The 22,028-nt window shown below is 35.9% G+C and overlaps 1 protein-coding gene and 1 pseudogene across 1 annotated transcript in view; one reads left to right on the plus strand and one right to left on the minus strand.

The window, feature by feature from the left end:
- LOC6051215 (calpain-11) overlaps positions 1–22,028 on the plus strand; it is a 156,886-nt gene that overhangs the window by 51,430 nt on the left and 83,428 nt on the right. The window lies entirely within an intron of this gene.
- LOC119766636 lies at positions 1,259–1,966 on the minus strand (annotated as a pseudogene).

The following is a 22,028-nucleotide window of genomic DNA, read 5'->3' on the forward strand; positions in this document are numbered from 1 at the left end:
AAAAACTAAAAACTAAAACTAAAAACTAAAAACTAAAAACTAAAAACTAAAAACTAAAACTAAAAACTAAAAACTAAAACTAAAAACTAAAAACTAAAAACTAAAAACTAAAAACTAAAAACTAAAAACTAAAAACTAAAAACTAAAAACTAAAAACTAAAAACTAAAAACTAAAAACTAAAAACTAAAAACTAAAAACTAAAAACTAAAAACTAAAAACTAAAAACTAAAAACTAAAAACTAAAAACTAAAAACTAAAAACTAAAAACTAAAAACTAAAAACTAAAAACTAAAAACAAAAACTAAAAACCTAAAAACTAAAAACTAAAAACTTAAAATTAAAAACTATAGACTGATCTATTTAGATCAAGGTAGATATTTTTCAGTAAACGGATTATTGGAAGCTATCGACGGAGTAATTAAACTATCGATGGTCCTTAATTCAGCTTATACTCCGGATGCTAAACCAACATGGACCTTTTTCCAAAAATATTGTTATAATATAAACACGTCGAGCGACCACAATTGTTGGCTTACGTTAAGTAAAAATTTAAACTATCACTTATTGTTTAAATGTTCTTAAACATATTTTTTTTCAGAGAGCAATGAGGTTAAAGCTGGTCCTCCTGATGGTGGTGGTGGGAATAAGGAAGAAAAACTATAGAAAGTTTTATTGTAGATTAAAAACTGAATTAAACATCGTAATTGAAAAAAAAGCTTAAAGAGACTACTTATTTTGAAGATGCAAATATCTGAAACGTAAAACAACATAAATTAATAGCTAATATTATTGTAACAAGGATAAAGCCAAAATAGGGTTTAAGTGGATTTTTGAATAAATTTTGAAAGAAATACTTCGCAGCATTGCTTCACAAAAAACTCTTTGTGAGGGTACCATATGTAAAATGTTTTCTTGTAATTTTTTTTAGCAATGAAAAAATAAAGAAATCAAAATTGAATTACCATTAAATTGACATGGAGCTTTAGGACTCTATTAATAAAAATATGCATCACAATGGAGCACTTCCACTCAATTATTCCTAATGGGAGAACTTTCATATTTGTACCACTTGAATCCGGTGCTCCATTCGACACCTAACTGCTCGATTTTTACAAAATGAATAGTTAAATCTGATCGTGTACACGGTCAATTCACAGATTTTTTTTTGTGAAAACAAAACATAAACAAACAAACAAAACCAGTCAGCTGCAAGCTCGATCCAAGTAAACCGCGCGCAAAAATTGCCAAGTTTTGAAGTTCTCGCCACAAAACACTACCCGTGAAGGTCGCTTGCATTGTTTTTATTCGCCGTAATCAGCTCAATTATGCGCTGGCCGGTCTTGCTGGTGTTCTCCAGAATGTCGACGTACTCCTGGTACGGCGTCTTGGCCAACGGCAGGTCCTTCCACAGATTGGGCGTCAGAAAAGCGTACGTCTTGACGATGGCCGTGTAGGTAGCCTTGGCAAAGTTACCCAGCGTGGTCGTCGAACCGCGCGTCGGCGTGTAGCAATCCTTGATACCGCGGCCATCTGGAGCAGCTTCTTCGGGACCGGAGCTAACACAATGCCGGTACCACGGCGAGCCGGGATGAGGCGCACCAGGAGCGGACCGCACTTGCCGAAGATCTTGCAGGGCACGGTGTGGGGCTTGCCGATCTTGTTACTCCAATAACCACGGCGAACCGGCATGACCGACAGCTTGGCCAGGATGATGGCACCACAGATGGCGGTGGCCACTTCCTTGCTGCACTTGACGCCGAGACCGATGTGGCCGTTGGAGTCACCGATGGCGATGAACGCCTTGAAGGGGGTACGCTGACCGGCACGGGTCTACTTCTGGACGGGCATGATCTTCAGCACTTCGTCCTTGAGCGAGCGGCTCATGGAAAAATCGATGATCTCGAACTCTTTGATCGTGAGCGAGTACATCAGGTACATATCCTCCATGGGTGCGGATCTTGCCATCACCGGCACCGTCGCGAGAACCAAATCCTCCTCTGAATCCACCACGGGCTGGAGCTGCGTCCGCCAAATCCGCCCAAATCTTTAACGAACCTGGTTCCTGCTCCTCTTCGCAGTACGTCGGATCACCAGAGTTTAGCTGAGCGCGTGAGAAAAGGATGAAAATTTGGACCGCAAAATTGGAGGTAAATTGCAATTGAACCGTGTAATAGTACTTAGGCCAAAGCACTTATTTAGTCTTAAAACTCAGAAACGCCTTTTTTGGAAAATTATTTTAAAAACTAGTGTGAATAATCGCTAAATTAGCTTAACTAACAAAAACCTAGCAAGAACAACGAAAAACAAGCTAAACCAGCCAAAAGGCTGGGTAAATACGAGCAGCTTTTTGGGCAAAAATGTTTTTTTTTAAATCTTGCTAAAAAAAACTAGTAAGACTAACCAAAATACCTGCAAAAACAGCAAAAAAGCTAGCTATTCCAGCCAAGAGGCTGGGTAAAAGGTTTCCGCTGTGGTGGCATTAATGGAAAATTTTGAAAATTATTCAAAAAAAAATGGTTGAAACAGTAAAAAAAATTGCTGGACTAACTAGAAAACGCGCAAGAATACCATAAAATCTAGCTAAAATAGCTAACAGACCTTCTCAAAACATACAGCTTTTGAGACTGACAGCATTTTTCCAGCTTGCAAATTAGTAAAATTTACTAAAAATTTAGCTAGATTTATCATTTTTAGGACCTGGATCCAGCTGTCAAATCCAGGAATTTTTTTTAGGATTTCCAGCTAAAAAAATCGTGGTTGAAAAAACAACCAATTTTTTTAGGGTTTTTAACCGAAAATTAGTAAGATTCACGATAAACCTTCTTTCCGTGAGGTTCAAAAATCAAGTACAACAATCGAAATTGTCTAAAATTAGTTGGCTTTTTTAATAGATTACTTTTGATTCTTAAATTTTGAAATTATTTTCAATGAAAAGAGCAAAAAAAATCTTAAAGGATTCATTTTCACAATATTTTGATGTTTTAATAGTACGTTCGGGGCAATGGTGCACACCAGCCATTTAAATATTTAATTTTAACCTGGGAAGCCCATATTCGGGTTTTCGGCAAGTTTTAGGGTCAATTTTATGGATTTGAAAAAATAGTATAAAAAAGAAGTTTGTGTAAGTTAAGAGAAAATGTATGTTTTTTGCCATTTTGATCTAATATTTGAAATTTACAAAAAATCAGGATCACAAAATCTTTGAAACCATCTAACTACATATCCAATTACCATAGAATTTAAAAAAAATATTTTGTCATCAGCTTTCCCAAAACATTTTCGTATGAACAAAAAATCATACACAAACAAAAAACCATTAATTCTAAATCACAGAAAAAAAATATTTCTGCGAAGATTAGACCAAAAAATATAATTTATGCTAAGATATTTAGTTTTTTTACTCTAATTGATACTGATGACTAATGATACTAAATGATAATTTAGTTATATAAACACCACTTATTTCAAATTACTCAATTTACCAAATTAAAAAAAAGTAAAAATGCTATAATAAGCAACTGATTAAAAAAAAATCGTTAAAAAAGAGGGCGGTGAAAAAAATAGAGGGATGGTCCGAACTTCACTAAACATGGGATTTCTGTTTACTATTGATAGATGAACGTTTCCTCCAAGTTTGGTCCAAATCGGTGAAGGTCGAGTCCAAAAGTCAATCAAAAATATGTATGATCACCGGCGACAGTATGATTGCCATTAGGTGCGACCCTTTGCCCCACTCTACCTTAAGAAATTTTAAAATGCTTATAGGAGGCAAATTTATTCAAAAATTAACCTTTTCAATTGCTTCAAAACGCAAACCAAAATCAATCGCAACAATGTAACTGATCCCAATCAATTCCAATTCCACATGCAGTAGAATCGTGTGAAGCCCAGCTTTCCCATTTCCGCTGGCTGAGGTTTCAAATTTGGCTAATCAAGGGCTGCCCCCAAACAAAGAAGGGGTTCCCGCGCGAAGTCAACCAGCGCGGTCGTGCCCTCCGCAGCCGGTAATCACCTGTACTTTAAAGTCATTACACGTTTCCTGATGGCACCACCGCTCTAAGCCGGAGCGCTGCTATTTTGCAACAAAATTTCCTCCTATAGCCTTGCATGCGAGAAAATGCCGTCGGAGGTCGGAGGTGGGATGGAAAATTAAAACTCTTTTCGCGAGAGGAAAGTCACGGTTTCCATCGATGGACTCCATTAGCGTGAAAGTGGTGACGCGATTAGCCGGTTGACTCAAAGCTCGACTCGACAGAACGACCCAAGAGTTGTCATATCACGTGAACTTCGCATTTTCCAATCGGCAGCGCAAAAAAGGGCCCCCCTTTTCTTTACTTCTCTCTTCAATCGAGCACATCAACCAGCAGCAGCAGCAGCAGGGGGGCAACAACAGCAATCAGGCCTAATTTTCTGTGAAAATGAAACATAAACAGCATGATGTGAAATTTAATTAAGCTCTCTTTTGAGCAAGCTTCAGCTGTGAAATGATCTGGGCGATGGCGGTGACGTTGATTAGTTGCGCACGAGCTTTCTTCCCCCACTTTGTTCGATGGGTGTACTTCACCTTTGATAATAGAATTCAAAATCGAGCCACGCGTGGTTTTCTCATCTAATCGATGGGAAAATGTTTGAATTGAAAGTACAATTTAATTTGAATGAGCTTGGGTTTAGATTTTTTTTTGTCTGTTGTGGTTGTTGTGGCATTTTATAAAATTTCATATCTGAGCATTTCTCTGAGATTTTTTTTGTAATGTTTTAATTTGATTAACTTTTGTGTGTACTTTTTCTATGAGCATTCTGGTCATTTTGCATCTATGCAAGTTTATTAAAATATTCAAAAATCTGTATCTTGAGAACGGGGTTTCTGATCGATTAGGTGTCTTCGAAAAAGTTGCAGGTAAAATAGTTACACTCATACCCATTATTAATTCAACTTTTCGACGATTGAGTAACCATTTTCGAAAAATCTAATTTTTTATAAGCTATAGATGACAAAAATGCCGTCTTTTGAGCTATGGTCAAGGTGAAAAAATAAAATAAAAATAAAATGATTACGTACATTTTCAAATTCTGAAATAATTTCGAAAATCGGAAAATTTGACGATATTTTAATTTTTTTAAATTTGATATTCGGACGAATATTCACTAAGTTATAGTCACATAAAAATTCAATACTTTTTGGTGATGTAGAAAAAAATCTGTTCTCCTGTGTAAACTACAAATCTTTCGGGGTTTGTAATTTTCTTTGTAGCTTATTTATATGAAATTGAAAAAAAAACCTTTTTCCTAATTTTTCCTTTTTTCGAAAGCATCACTGTCAATCAATTTTGAATAATTCAAAGATGGCAATTTTTGTCATCTAAAACATATCCAGAAATGAATATTTTGCGCATTGCTTTTTTTGTGTAAAAAGTCGAATATAAAAATGGGTATTTTAGTGTAACTTTTATTTTTGAAAACTCATAAGGAATGCAAAAAAAGCAAAATGTTATCTTTTGTCACAGAAAAGTACTCATGAAGTTTCATCAAAATGAAAAAAAAATCAATAACAAAATTGATCATTCTTGGAAGAATTGCTCGTTTGTATTTAGCAATTCTATATGAAAATTTAATATCGTTTTTTTAAGTCCAAAACGAATCAATAAGTTCCTTAGTCTAAATTTTCAGACACCTATTTTTGATATTTGGTCATTAAGGTGGTCCTAACCAAGTTAGGGTGATTCCAAATATTGAAAAATGTTAAAAAAAAAATTTTCAGAAAAGTATAAGGGTAATTCTCCGCCAACTCACACAGCAGTTGCCCCGACCCCTCTTCGATTTGCGTGAAACTTTGTCCTAAGGGGTAACTTTTGTCCCTGATCACAAATCCGAGGTCCGTTTTTTGATATTTCGTGACGGAGGGGCGGTACGACCCCTTCCATTTTTGAACATGCGAAAAAAGAGGTGTTTTTCAATAATTTGCAGCCTGAAACGGTGATGAGATAGAAATTTGGTGTCAAAGGGACTTTTATGTAAAATTAGACGCCCGATTTGATGGCGTACTCAGAATTCCGACAAAACGTATTTTTCATCGAAAAAAACACTAAAAAAGTTTTAAAAATTCTCTAATTTTCCGTTACTTGACTGTAAAAAAATTTGGAACATGTAATTTTAAGGGAAATTTAATGTACTTTTCGAATCTACATTGACCCAGAAGGGTCATTTTTTCATTTAGAACAAAATTTTTCATTTTAAAATTTCGTTTTTTTTCTAACTTTGCAGGGTTATTTTTTAGAGTGTAACAATGTTCTACAAAGTTGTAGAGCAGACAATTACAAAAATTTTGATATATAGACATAAGGGGTTTGCTTATAAACATCACGAGTTATCGCGATTTTACGAAAAAAAGTTTTGAAAAAGTTGGTCGTCGTTGATCATGGCCGTTCATGGTCACCCGCGACAGACACGGACGACGAAACAAAGAGAAACGCAAAAAGTAACTTTTTCAAAAAAAATTTCGTAAAATCGCGATAACCGATTTGACCCGAACCTGTTGCATTCGACTTGGTTTAGGGCCCCATAGATCGAGTTTTATACAGATTGAAGTTTCGATAAGTAGTTCAAAAGTTATATATAAAAATGTGTTTTCACATATATCCGGATCTCGCTTAAATGTATGTAAACTATGTCCGGGTCCACCATCCGACCCATCGTTGGTTAGGTTATCAAAAGACCTTTCCAACGAGCCTAAAACATTGAAGATCTGGCAACCCTGTCTCGAGATATGGCCGCTTAAGTGATATTGATGTACTTTTTGAAAGCCGGATCTCACTTAAATGTATGTAAACTATGTCCGGATCCACCATCCGACCCATCGTTGGTTAGGTTATCAAAAGACCTTTCCAACGAGTCCAAAACATTGAAGATCTGGCAACCCTGTCTCGAGCTATGGCCACTTAAGTGATATTGGTGTACTTTTTGAAAGCCAGATCTCACTTAAATGTATGTAAACTATGTCCGGATCCACCATCCGACCCATCGTTGGTTAGGTTATCAAAAGACCTTTCCAACGAGTCCAAAGCATTGAAGATCTGGCAACCCTGTCTCGAGATATGGCCACTTAAGTGATATTGGTTTACTTTTTGAAAGCCGGATCTCACTTAAATGTATGTAAACTATGTCCGGATACACCATCCGACCCATCGTTGGTTAGGTAATCAAAAGACCTTTCCAACGGGTCCAAACAGATATGACCTCTTAAGATATATTTATGTTATATTTTTTATTCCGGATCTAAAAAATAGATGAAATTTGTGTACAACCCCATCATATCAGCCATTGTTGGTAATGAGTGAGGAAGGCTCCAACCACATAGGTGGATTAAGTTAGTTTTTTCTATGAAAAATACGTTTTTTCGGAATTCTGAGTACGCCATCAAATCGGGCATCTAATTTTACATAAAAGTCCCTTTGAAACCAAATTTCTATCTCATCACCGTTTCAGGCTGCAAATTATTGAAAAACACCTCTTTTTTCGCATGTTCAAAAATGGAAGGGGTCGTACCGCCCCTCCGTCACGAGATATAAAAAAACGGACCTCAGATTCGTGATCAGGGACAAAAGTTACCCCTTAGGACAAAGTTTCACGCAAATCGAAGAGGGGTCGGGGCAACTTTTCCCGATTTCGTGTGAGTTGGTAGAGAATTACCCATAACTTATTGTCATTTCAACCGAAGTTAACTAGTTGGACTCCAAAGGAAAAAATGTTTGAGGACTAAAAATCTAGCCTAAAATTAGTATCTAGCCTAGAAGTAGTCGTATGAAATTTTAAATGACTTTTTGACGGTATCTATACTTATAAATTCATGTTTGAGTATATTTTTCGGGTTTCACAAATCTTTTTCTAAAATGGAAGAATTTCAATTACAGGAATCCGAGATACAGCTAAAAACTATATTTTGAAAAGAGAACTTATACATTGTTTTGTACCAAAATGTTTGTTATGACTCCAAAAAATAAAAAAGGTTGTCGACTTAGTTTTTAAGTTACTGTCATTTTGCACAAAAATTTAAATTTCACATTTCACAAAAATAGGTTAATTATATTGCATATAATGTGAAAAACACTTAATAAATAAATAATTGTCTGGAAAAATATGAATAATACAAATTAAACATAAGTAATAAATGGAGATTGAAGATTAAAAACAAAATAATTCAAGATAAAAACCAAACTTTTAAAGGTGCACATTAACCAGAGCTTTTTGCACCCAAACAGTTAAGTGTTTACGTCAACGGAAACTATCGATGTAATTTGGGATTCAAACTTCAACATTGTTGTAAATTGTTTTGAAGACAGTACTTGAGAAGATGAATAAAAAAATATATTGATAGTTCTTGAAAACTTGAGGAAACTTGAATGTGTGTAACAAAAATCTTGGTGGAAAACGCTTTGGTTAATGGTTAATCACAAAATCAGTTGCAACAATTGTTTTTCTATCACAGTACTCAAGTATAAGAAAATGCAGTACTATTCCTTTCCCTTCGTGGGACGTGCTTGAAAGTTTTTCGATTTTATTTTCACAATTTCCTCATACACTCCAAACATTGTACACGGAAAATGCGCCAGCTTTATCCTCACAAATGTCAAAGTTCGGGGCGGGCGCGTAATCGCACACATTTTGCAACTCTTCAACCACACATTCACCTTCCATATTTGCAAAACCGCCTCCACCTCCTCCTCCTCCTCAATCCCATAATGAGCACCAATAGCTCAACAAACTAACCACCCCCTGAAGCGCACAAGGGAGGTACTCCCACACAATAAATAAAAGCCATCATTAAAAGCAGGTGCTTCAATTGTGCTGCTGCTGCTGCTCGGGCTGCCAACTCATGGAGCTGCCATAAATCAGGCAATACTTCTTTTTTGTGCTCTAGCTTAGTTCGGTGAACCTGGTATTAAGTCACCCCCATTAAAGGTCACGGGGTATGCAAACGCAGAGCTCTGCATTGCATCTCGCGGGGGGTAATAAATCAAACGCGTGTAAGAATTAATTGATGAAAATCGATATTAGGCGCGCTGCGCGCGCTTGCACATGTGGAGTTTGGTGCTTTATGGCACGTTTAGTCACCAATTCTGGCAGTAAATATCAACTTTGGCTTGGGGGAGATTTAGTGGTTGGTTACTTTGACTGTTTTGCCTGAAGGGAGTAATTTAATGGGTTTTTTGCGTATCGTTTGAGTCTAGTTCTGTTTGAGACTCAATTTAGTCTGGAGCCTACCTTGAATTCAGAGTTGATCTGTTGATAACGTTGAATAATGCATAATGATGTAAGTGCACTTATTTACGCAGTCATTTCTCCAACACCACAATTTACATACATCTTACTGTTTGTTTTGAAGTAATGAACGGCTCAGGTTCAACAACTCATTATACATTGCTGGATTGTCTGGAAGAGTCAGCGTGGAACTCCGTCTGGCTACCCAGTTTGGTGACATGACGTGCCTCAGAGACCCCCATCAAACAATACCAGTAGCAGCAGGTTCTCGTCATATCACACAGCGAATCTCGAGCATAATTTTTCACTCAAAGGTGGCTTGTTACCTTTCCCTGCCTCATAAGCTAGTGATGTCGTTCTATCGTGCCCGGGTTCATCAAAGTGCAACATATTAACACGCAGAGCAGCCAGTGGCACATTAAACATTAGGCCAAACGCGCGGCGATGATGAGTGGCTTGGCTGGTAATTATTTTGTTCCAGCAGACGCAGCAGTGGCACATTCATCATGTAAAATATCACGATGATGAGTGAGTCTGTCTGTCTGGCAGGGCCAAGGTCTGTATTTGGTTCCGGACTTGGCCGTCGGATCTACGGGAGGGTTGTTAAACCCTAATTAAGTGTGCTATCGCTGCTTCCGCTCACGCCGAGTTGATAGATTTCTCCGTGTGGCGCATTTACATACCCCCTCACAACCTGTCCTGAAGAGTCTTGCGATGCTTATCTCGACAAGGTGGTGCACTCGAAGAAATGGGATTTCTTTTTAATAACACCCGGCACGAGAGACAGTACTCAGACGTGGGTTTTTTGAAGGTCTCATCAATGTGGATAACCTGCGGGCGGAAACCGGCAATAACCATTATCGAAAATAGTTTGTTGACCGACTGGGTTTGTCAGAAAATCGAGGTGATTTGAGGAAGGCACCACGTAGCCAGAATTTGAATGACCAGGTGGTAGTTGCACGTCGTGATCGATCGATTCCAGCGCATTGTTCGGGTGAACTGACGGAACAGTGCCAAAATTGGAATTGGCGGTTTCCGGCGATTGAGGGAGGGCTGATTGTGATTGCGATAAATGTTCAGTGAAATCAAAGGATTCAATGGAACTCAATAATTTTAATGTTATTTTAAATTCAATTTTCACCTTCTGTCAAGTCATGATTTGTTTATTGGGAACATTTTTTTATTAAATTTCCATTGAATACAAGGTTTTTAATCGATAAAATTATCGTCAGACGATAACGATAATGATATTACAAAAACAATTTAATAATGTGAAAGAAATATACAAAATTTCGCTTCCTTTAAAACCCATGTTGCAAATGGTTTTTTTTGTAATTTTTTGATTTGGCTCAAACTTTTTGGGGGCCTTCCCTATGACCAAAGAAGCTATTTTGTGTCATTGGTTCACCCATACAAGTCTCCATACAATTTTGGCAGCTGTCCATACAAAAATGGTACGTAAATATTCAAACAGCTGTAACTTTTGAGTGAATTTTCTGATCAATTTGGTGTCTTCAGCAAAGTTGTTGATATTGTTGAGGACTATTGAGAAAAAAATGATACACGGAAATTTTTTTTCACAAAAACTCAATTTCCCAAAATACGTATTTTTTGATTTTCGAGATTTTTTGATACGGTTTTAGAAGACAAAAATCCGCAACTTTTGAGCCGTAGTGAAGTATGGTCAAAAAATCTGCCGCCGAGTTATAATTTTATTGAAAAAATAGTGATTTTTGGAAAAAATCGAAATTTCACATAATCAAAATTTGCAATCGAAAAGTACTTAACAATTTTTTTGATAAAGGGCTCCGCCTTCAAGATATAGCCACCGAAAGTTTGATTTTAGCGAAATATCTGCAGTTTTTCGATTTTTAAAAATAGTGACCATGAGTGACTATTTCTAAAAATATGTTTTTCGAAAAGTTCAGAAAATTTGCTTTGAAATTGTCTAAGAGACATTGAAGATTGGACCTCTGGTTGCTGAGATACTGAGGCTTAAAAAAAAAGAAAGCGGAAATTGAAGTTTTCTAAGTCTCACCCAAACAACCCACCATTTTCTAATGTCGATATCTCAGCAACTAAAGGTTCGATTTTCAATGTTAAAACATGAAACATTCTTGAAATTTTTCAAAAATGCTCAAATTTTCACAATTTGCAATATGGGTATCAAACGAATTGAAATTTTGTAAGCTGTTTTAATTTATCAGGTTTTTTTGAAAATTCGAAAATTTTCACAAATTATTTACCGTATCTTTTCGAAAATACTATATTTTTCAAAATATGCAATATTCAATTCAATTGGTGTTTAGTAGAATTTAACAGTTCTGCTCCAGGATGTTACATTTGCAATTCAGAGATTTGGAGAACCATTCAACTGAGATCAATTCATAAGCCTTTACAGGGAGGGTACATGTTTCTAAGTTTAGATGTTGCTAGCTGCGTGCTCTTTTAGGGAAAATAAATTTTGAGAAAAACCCTAGATCTATGTAAAATATGCAATATGGGTATTAGGGTGGGTACGGATTTTGAAAAGTTCTCAGATCAAGTTCTGGTGTGGTTCCCCTTGTAGGGCATACCCATAGGGACTCTCACGCCAAATTTCAGCTCATTTGGTTGAAAACTGGCTTGTCTCAAGCGAGTTCAAGTTTACATGGGATTTACTATGGGAAATTTTGAATTTTGGTTCATTCGCTCCTACAGGCCTGGGGAAATCATGTAGAAACTTCTAGGATGGCCAGAAATGAGCGGAATCGTCTGGAGAACAACTTTCCCTAAGAGACCAGGCCGATTCGGTCAACCCCCATCGAGCTCAACGGCAATACATCCGGGGTTTTCGGAACCAACGGTTTTGTATGTATGTATGTATGTATGATCCCCATACCCGCAGGCAACTTGGTCCTGGAACACATGTGAGCGCTAGGTGAACAATTCGATCATCTTTTACTCCGTAATCTGTACACCCACGTGCATAAGTTTTTTTGCACGAATTTTAATGCTACAAATTCCGGCGCATAGATCAAAATGGTTTCCCTCTTCCCTCCCCAAGCGCCGGAAATTTGTAGCGGGTGTAGGGACACTTTGCATAGACGCCCTTGTCCCCATCACGTCACTGAGGGTATGGAGCGACGAGAAATTAATAAGCATGTCCCCTCAGTCGAACCTTCATTAGAGAAGCAGGCAATCCACAACTCACAGCGAACGACCAAGGGAACACCCTACCGCGTATATAGTAAGGTTGGCGTGGTTGTCTTCAATGAATTGTCAATATGTGTGTGTAAATGAACGTGTTTTCTGTATTAAAAGGAAAGGTCTCACCAAGCAACAGAGTCTTCGTAACCAGATGAGCTTCGTAATTTGTATCTTGACGGATTCATTCTTGAGTTCGGCCTCTCCGTCGTCGGTTTCTAGGTAATTTCCAACCGTTTCTTCGAGATGATCTTCAGCTCAAGAGGTTTCGCACATTGGCCAGCTCCCGCAAGACCTCTTTAGGTCAGAATTTGATGGCTATCAGCTGCCAGCTCCTCCAACACGTTTGGATTTTTCACTTCCACTTCCGGCGCAGACGAAACAATTTCTTTTATTTTCACCGGGTACGCAGATAGTTTCGGCAAGACTTTCGTGTATTCACAAACTGTTCAAAATATATGTCAAACAGCTACCACGTGGACTAGCATCGCCTATAAAGAATAACTTTTTTTTACTTTTTGAACTATAGAATTATCATTTATGGTGATCCTCATACTATTTAGCTGTTTTCTGGACCTCCAAATAAGAAAAAAAAACTGTTATGGTGCAAAATCAAAATCAAGTGGTAGCTGTTTGACATGTGGCGTCGCGGTGTTGATCAAACATTCATAGCATGCTAAGGAAAGTTTGATGCTTTTCTGGGGAAAACCGTTGGTTCCGAAAACCCAGGATGTATTGCCGTTGAGCTCGATGGGGGTTGACCGAATCGGCCTGGTCTCTTAGGGAAAGTTGTTCTCCAGACGATTCCGCTCATTTCTGGCCATCCTAGAAGTTTCTACATGATTTCCCCAGGCCTGTAGGAGCGATTGAACGAAAATTCAAAATTTCCCATAGTAAATCCCATGTAAACTTGAACTCGCTTGAGACAAGCCAGTTTTCAACCAAATGAGCTGAAATTTGGCGTGAGAGTTCCTATGGGTATGCCCTACAAGGGGAACCACACCAGTACTTGATCTGAGAACTTTTCAAAATCCGTACCCACCCTAATGGGTATCAAATGAAACAAAATTATGTATGCTTTTAACACTTTCTTAGAGTTTTATTTGGACTAAATTTCTCACAAAATGCCGTATTTTTTCAAAAATACTCAAATTTTCAAAATATGCAATATGAGTATGAACGAACTAAAATTTTGTATGTTTTCTCAATTTATTAGAGTTTTTTTTTGAAAATTCTGATATTTTCATAAATCACCGTAGTTTTTGAAAATACACAAATTTTCAAAGTATGCCATATGGGTATCAAATGAAACAACATTATGTATGCTTTTAACTCTTTCTTAGAGTTGTTTTGGAAAATACTAAAAATTCTCACAAAATACCGTATCTTTTTCAAAAATACTCAAATTTTCAAAATATGCAATATGGGTATCAAACGAACTAAAATTTTGTATGTATTCTCAATTTATTAGAGTTTTCTTTGAAAATTGTGATATTTTCACAAATTACCGTTTTTTTTTCGAAAATACTCAAATTATCAAAATATTCCATATGGGTGTCAAACGAAGCTTATTTTTGTATCTTTCATAGATACATACAAATTTTGTATGCTTCATATCATACTAAATTTTGCGTCGTTTGAAACCCATATTGCATATTTTAATAAATTGAGTAATTTAAAAAAATACGGAATTTTGTGAAAATTTTAGTATTTTATAAAAAAAAGCTTGAATAAAGTGAAAAAGCTACTAAAATTTCACGTCGTTTGGTACCCAGATTGCATATATTGGAAATTCGAGTACTTTCGAAAAAAACGGTATTTTGTAAAAAAAAATATTAAAAAAAACAAACCCTATGAATGTGAAAAAGCGAACCAAATTCTGCTTTGTTTGATACTTATATTGCAGATTTTAAAAATTTTAGTATTTTCGAAAAAATACGGTAATTTGTGATTTTTTTTTGTATTATCCAAAAAAACCCCAATAAAGTGAAAAAAGCATGAAAAAATTCGCTTCGTTTAATACTCATATTGCATACTTTGAAAATTTGAGTTTTTTTTTTAATATTGTATTTTGTAAATAATGTCATTTTCAAAAAAAAACTATGATAACGGTGCACATCCACCAGAGCTTTTGCACCCAGATTTTTTTTTACAGATATTTTAGTATCTTCAACAACTACGGGAACTCTCGATATATTTTTTTATTCATCCCCTAAGTTACTATTTTCATAAAGATTTACAAAAAAAAACTAACTTAATCCACCTATGTGGTTGATGCCTTCCTCACTTTTAACGAACAATGGGTAATATGAGTGGTTTGGACACATATTTCAGCTATATTTTTTAGATCCAGAAAAATAAGTGCACAGATATAACTTAAGTGGTCATAACACGAGACAGGGTTGCCAGATCATCAATTTTGTAGACTCGTTAGAAAGGGGTTTCGATTACCTAACCAACGATGGGTCGGATGATGGATCCGGACATCGTTTACATGCATTTAAGTGAGATCCGGCTTCAAAAAAGTACATAAATATCATTTAAGTGGTCATAACTCGAGACAGGGTTGCCAGATCTTCAATGATGTGGACTCGTTGGAAAGATCTCTCGATTACCTAACCAACGATGGGTCGGATGATGGATCCGGACATCGTTTACATGCATTTAAGTGAGATCCGGCTTCAAAAAAGTACATAAATATCACTTAAGTGGTCATAACTCGAGACAGGGTTGCCAGATCTTCAATGTTGTGGACTCGTTGGAAAGGTCTTTTGAATACCTATACAACGATGGGTTGGATGATGGATCCGGACATCGTTTACATGCATATAAATGAGATCCGGATATATGCGAAAACACATTTTTATACATAACTTTTGAACTACTTATCGAAACTTCAATCTGTATAAAACTCGATCTATGGGACCCTAAACCAAGTCGAATGCAACATGTTCGGGTCAAATCGTTTCAGCCAGTGCCGAGAAACATGAGCTAGTTTGTTGGTGACATACATACATACACACACACATACACACAGACATTTGTTCAGTTTTCGATTCTGAGTCGATATGTATACATGAAGGTGGGTCTACGACGTTTTTATAAAAAAAATCATTTTTAGAGCAGGATTATAGCCTTACCTCAGTGAGGAAGGTAAAATTGTCAATTTCACAATCAAATAATTTCAGGCTTGGGTCCGTAAGTTCAGCAAGTTTAGAATAAGAAGACAACAACTTCATATGAAAAAGCAAACCAAATTTCGCTTTGTTTGATACCCATATTGCAAAGTATGAAAAATTGAGTATTTTAGAAAAAAATGCGGTATTTTGTGAACAATTTTGAATACATATTTTACTTTTAAAGTTACTAGATTAAAAAAAAATATATTCTTAGTGAAAGCATTGAAAATTGCAATATGTTTGAATAAATCGATTTTAGAAAGATTTAAAAAATGAGTCCATTCTCGGCAATAAAATTATCGCCGATAGAATTATCGAAATAACGATAACGATACATGGATTGAAATTCTGAATGCAAATTTTAAAACACTATGTTGTTGAATTCGTAAGTTCTGAAATGTTTCCAAAATCATCAACATATCTTTTGATTTTGGAAACAATGTTGTTATACGAAATTATACGAATTTCGAACCAATCTACACCACATCACACAACCCCAACCTATGCAGATCCATGTTGAGTAACTTCCAAATTCGACGTTGAATAACTTACTTGCATATCCGCACCATACCAGTACGTCAGCGGAATCGCTAAAATCCTAGCGCAGACAAATCACGCTCCAAAGGTAGCACAAATCGTGATAAAACAACTCCGCGCGCAACTCCATTTGCTGCTGACGTGCATATGTTACTTCTTCGTTTGTTTTATTTTCGGAACCTCGATGCAAGCTTTACATAAGCATTTTTGCACTCACCTTAGAGCCACGGTGAACTTTTGCGCGCCAAGAGACGAACCCCCCGGTCGAAGGTGTAAATTGCATTTTAATTAATTAGCGAATCGAGCCAACGTGCGCGTGACTGCTGAATATTCATTTCGGTGCCCGACCGTTGGCCACCTGGTTCTGGGACACGCCGATAAGTGCGGGGACGAAAGCCACATTAATCATTAGAGTGCGTGCGCCGCAGACTGTCGTTTGCAGTCAATGGCGGCGCTGTCCAGACCATGTCCAGATTGGCCGGATTTGATAACCCGGGGGACACCGAAAGTGCTACCTGGTAACTAGTTTACGCGTGTGCCCTGTCGAAAGATTTGCTACAGACTCCGGGGCAAACACGTCTGGCGAATATGGGTTGAATGACCAATTAATGGCTGCGGCTTATCGTTTTGGCACGGAGAGTGACAGCTTCACAAAAGACGGATTATTGCGATTTGCTCATGGAATTACGCCGGTTATGGCTTGAAGTGTGCAGGAATTTTGATGGTATTCATAATAGGTTAAATTATTACAAAATCGTGATAAAACTCAAAATTTGACTTTAAAGATCTACAAAACTGACAATGTCAATCCATTAAGTGAGACGTCAACCAGCTTTTTGTACTAATTCTTCGACAAATCTGTCCCAACAGAGTGATACGAATCCCAACTGGGCATAAAACCCTTCTCAAAAGGATCGTGATTTGCTTATCTACAGCTTTATCCGACAACTTTATTCCTCAACGAGACCCTCAGCGAACAATGGCCACGCGAACGTCATGCTCACTTAAATTTCCCCCAAAAAAAGAGACTTGATCCCCTGGTCACAAGCGACGAACCTGCTGCACCACTCAGCAGCACTCAGCCTCGTCCAGTTTGGGGCAATTCATCATCGTCAAAGGTGCGTGCACTGCCCAGAAGTCTTTCTGCGGTTCAACGTATCATTTCGGACTAAACGCGTCGTGCTCGTTCAAGCGATTAGGGGCGGCACATTCCCTCCAACCAAACTCAAAAACCAAAAAGCCATTCCATATGAGCCTTGAGAAAGTGTTTTTTTTTGTGTGGTCGTCTCGTTCAAACCCCAAAGGTTAATGGCATGCCAGATGAAAATGGTGCCAAGATTCCCCGCCACAACAGGTGAAACGGGAGAAATTGTGGTGCGCCAACTTCTAACCTTGGCGCGGTGGCGGGAATGTGTGACACACACACACTAAGTTGGGATTTGGGAAGGCTTAGGGAAAGTGAAATTAACACCTGGGGCTAGCTTCCGTTCCAAATTTGGAAACTGTCAGCTCGGCTTAAAATTTGAATTTTGAGGGTTTAATTTGCAATTATCGTTGAGAGTTTCGATTTGAATTGCAGAAGCCGCAACTCTCTACTGCATCATTCATGAACTGCAAGAGCAAGAAGCCCATTGTGCTCCTGTCGCTTGTCATCGCTGCTGACCGAACAACAGTATTCTGGACCACTCGGCAAAACCAACATGACCATAAACCAGCGAAACAGTAACGAACTCTGGCCGTTTTATGACCGGCTGTGTAGTTTTCGGAGAAAAAAGTGAGCTTAAGTTTCGAGAGCAATGACATCGCCGGAGACGCTGGGATGCTGGGCTGTGCGAGTTTGTGGGTTTTGGGAAAGCAGTTAATTTGGGAGAACTGGATGCTAGGTTTATGGCTTTCTGTTGGTTTTAAGCTTAAGTATATCAAAATGTATGCTAAAATATTAAAATTTTAACTTTCAGTTTAAATCAAGCAATTTTTTTTGAAAGCTTTATTTCAAATTGTATCTATTGGCAAAAGTGTCACAAATGAGCAGTTCTCTCAGATTTCGGTCATTCGTTTTTTTTTTATTTTTTAATCCGACTCAAACTTATTTGGTTTGGCTTACTAGTTTGTCCATATAATTTTCCATACAAATTTGGCAGCTGTCCATATAAAAATGATGTATGAAAATTCAAAAATCTGTATCTTTTGTAGGAATTTTTTGATCGATTTGGTGTCTTCGGCAAAGTTGTAGGTATGGATACGGACTACACTGGAAAAAAATGATACACGGTAAAAACATTTTTTTTAATAAGTGCATATGTTTGCCCACCTTTGAAAAAACAATTATTGAAAAGCCGAGAAAATTATTTATATTTTGCGTTTTTGAACTTTGTTGATACGACCCTTAGTTGCTGAGATATTGCCATGCAAAGGTTAAAAAACAGGAAAATTGATGTTTTCTAAGTCTCACCCAAACAACCCACCATTTTCTAACGTCGATATCTCAGCAACTAATGGTCCGATTTACAATGTTTAGATATGAAACATTCGTGAAGTTTTCCGATCTATTCGAAAAAAAAATCTAAATTTTTAAACCAAGACTAAAATTTTAAAAGGGCCATACATTCAATATTACGCCCTTTTAAAATGTTAGTCTTGGTTTAAAAATTTTGAAAATATTTTTTTCGAATAGATCGGAAAATTTCACGACTGTTTCATATTTTAGCATTGAAAATCGGACGTTCGAAAATAATTGGTTGGTTTGAAATATTAATCCTGTGGGAAGTTGTGGCATTAAACTTTTGCTAAGTATAATCATTACACCGGACAACAAAAATATATGAGCTAAATGATAGCTGGAGTACTCTCCGGATTTAATTCGTAAGGTTGAAATTTGTAAGCGATTTAAAACAAAAAAGATCAATTTTATTCTAATTACAATGTCACAAACTTGCCACGTCACAAAATTTGTTTCCCCTAATATTTTGATTGTTTTATTTGACTTCAGTACGAATTGATTCTGAGCTGAAAAATATGAGCTTAATTTTCAAATTTGGAGGATTCCATGAGATTTTAAATTTATTTTAATTAATTTAATTTTAAATCAACACGCTTTATTAAAACAGAATAAGCAGATTTGCGTAGCAATATCATCAAATTGCTTTGGGGGAACATAAATAAACCAAATTAATCCGTCTACAAATAAATAAATTAACATAAAATTCAAGCTTATCAAAGCAATCTTTATGCGTTTATTGGTACAATGTCACCCCTTGGCTCAAAGTCACCTCATTTTAAGTTATTTTTGTGCAATTTAGTTTTCCTTGACTTAAAATTCTTTGATGTAGGAGTGTTTTTAAATATTAAGGTATAAACTTGTAAATAATATACTTAAGTCACTTCACTTAGGCTTAATCCGGCTAAGTCAGAGCTGTAAATCGTTTTTATATCATTCTGCTACATGTTAATACAATTTAAAACCATGACCAGTAATGTTTTGGAGTTGAAACATTGAAACTTTGATCTTTTTCTACGCATTTTACATGTGATTTCACCTGAGTGAAAATTTTTCGCCGCGTCGCGTTTGTTCAACTTTTGATAGATTTGAGATATTTTTGAGGAAAATCTTTAAAAAATTATGTGTTATAGTTGAATTAGTGATTTTACTTCCAACGATTATAAAAGTTTCAATGCGTAGTGCCATAAAAGTCAAAAGAAGAGACTATGGGGAATTTGCGTGCATTTGCGATCTGTTCGTGTTGGTGCCGTTGCCGTTCGAGAAAAAAATCAATTCGGTGTTGTTGAAAAATCATTGTTAAATGTTAGTGAAGACCATGGCGCTGGGTTAAGCTGCTTGATGGATTTCCAGCGACGAACAACCTTACAGCTGGACACCAGAACTCCGGTGAGAAAGTTCCATTTAGAAACTTGTCAAACAACAACATGGCAACAAAGATTTTTTTCTTCTTTTTTTTCAAATTATATCAATGTCATGTTTTCCATGGCATGCTTGACTTTTTGACTCACACAATTTGTGGGTAGAATATCAATTTAATTTCGACTGTTCATGATTTTTCTTATATATTTTGTCAAAAAAACTTCAAATTAAGAAAAGTAGTAGATCATGGTAAACTTGTGGTAAACATAATTTTTATAATAGTTTAAAAAAAATCCTGGTATTTTTTTCGTTAAGGAAATAACAAACTTTTCCTGCTATTTTCGTCTTTCATAATTTCTACGAGTCCAGAATGTTAGTTTAGTTTCATATCTTTTTCAGTTCAAAGCCAGCAGTGAGGACCCGTAGTTAATTGTTTTGTTTGCTGATATATAATTGTACATAACGAGCTCCATATTTTTTTCTTAAAAAATGATTTACAGCTTCAACTTATTTATTATATATTCTAACATTCATACATATTAATTAATGTCAAACAATTATTTCAGCGCTGCTCCTAGCCTCATGAATATTTTTTATTTACATTTGAAGTTTACTAAGTTTTAGTTAGATTTCAATACTTCTTGCTTATAAATTATAATGCAAGCTTACGGCATTTAAAAAAATATTACCTAGATCCTCAACTAAACTTAATTTTTCAAATTTTGAGTCCAGTTTGTTAGCTTAATACTTTTTTTCAGTTTTTCTGGTATTTAAAATATGTTTTGTACATTTTTTAAACTTTAGTTTGATGAAGAATTTATTATTTTTAACTAATTCAAAAACATTCTAAGCAGTTTTCGGATCCATCTGGTGTCATCATTTAATGGATATTCTAAAGATCTTTGTTTGGTTACATGTATAATTTATAACATTGAATTTCAGGCCCAAGATTGGAACCATCTGGATGAATCCAATTTTTTTGTTTTTCTTTTGTTATCTTCCAATTTTGGCATCAACAATATTTTTTTATTGTAATTTTACAAAATTAAACTAATAGTTTAAACGAATTGTGCTTTTTTTTATTTGCCAATAGTAACGTATTGTGTTCATTTATTCAGTCGTTCTAATTTTCTTAACAATAAATTACTATTATTGCTGTCAAATTCGGTACATATTATTGAAACTATGCCTTGACAGCTGTTTCGAAGCTTTTGTTCTCTAGACTCCACAATTCCATCTGAAAGTTTTTTGTTTTCGGCCGTGGCACATTTTTTTTGTTTGCACTGATATTTTGGTTTTTTTATTCAAATTTATGGTACTCAAAAATAAATAAATTTTAATTTGCATTTATTAGTTGTTTTATTTCATGTTTTACTAAATTTATCACAATCGCACTATTTTTTTTATTTCCTTGAGTTTTATAAATTTTAACTGCTAAAATGAATTCTGGCAAAATTATGTAAAAATGAAATGTAGAATGAGAAGGATTCGATCGTTTTATTGCGGTGTAATGCTATAGAAATAATTTAATTATTATGAGTATTATTATGTTGAATAACATTGATTTTTCCAACATCTTTGTATTTTCCGAATAAAAGAATAGAAGCTTCGAAACAACTTGTTGAGTTTGTTAGTATTGTGATATTTGTTTGATTTATTCTCATAATACATTGATATCTCTTATAATTATTAACATTGATTATACATTTTTTAACCATATATGATTATATTTCAAACGCCTAACCCCCCAAAAAAAAAATACTAACCCCTCTCAAAAAATATCCCAGGGCCTTCATATATTTTATGGACTGGATGAGGGAGTCGTGGATCGCCTGGCCCAAGTCACATGAATGTCATTGTTTATTTAATCATACCATAACAAATGGTTGGATAGAGAATGATAAGCTTTTAAGGTCCTTAAGATATAAGTCGGTTACTAACCAAACCGTCTCAGTTGAAACATACTGTGGTCATGGCCAAGTCCTGCCAAGACGGGGGTACTAATACATAC

This window comes from Culex quinquefasciatus, chromosome 2 (assembly GCF_015732765.1).
Source record: "Culex quinquefasciatus strain JHB chromosome 2, VPISU_Cqui_1.0_pri_paternal, whole genome shotgun sequence".
Lineage (NCBI taxonomy): Eukaryota > Metazoa > Arthropoda > Insecta > Diptera > Culicidae > Culex > Culex quinquefasciatus.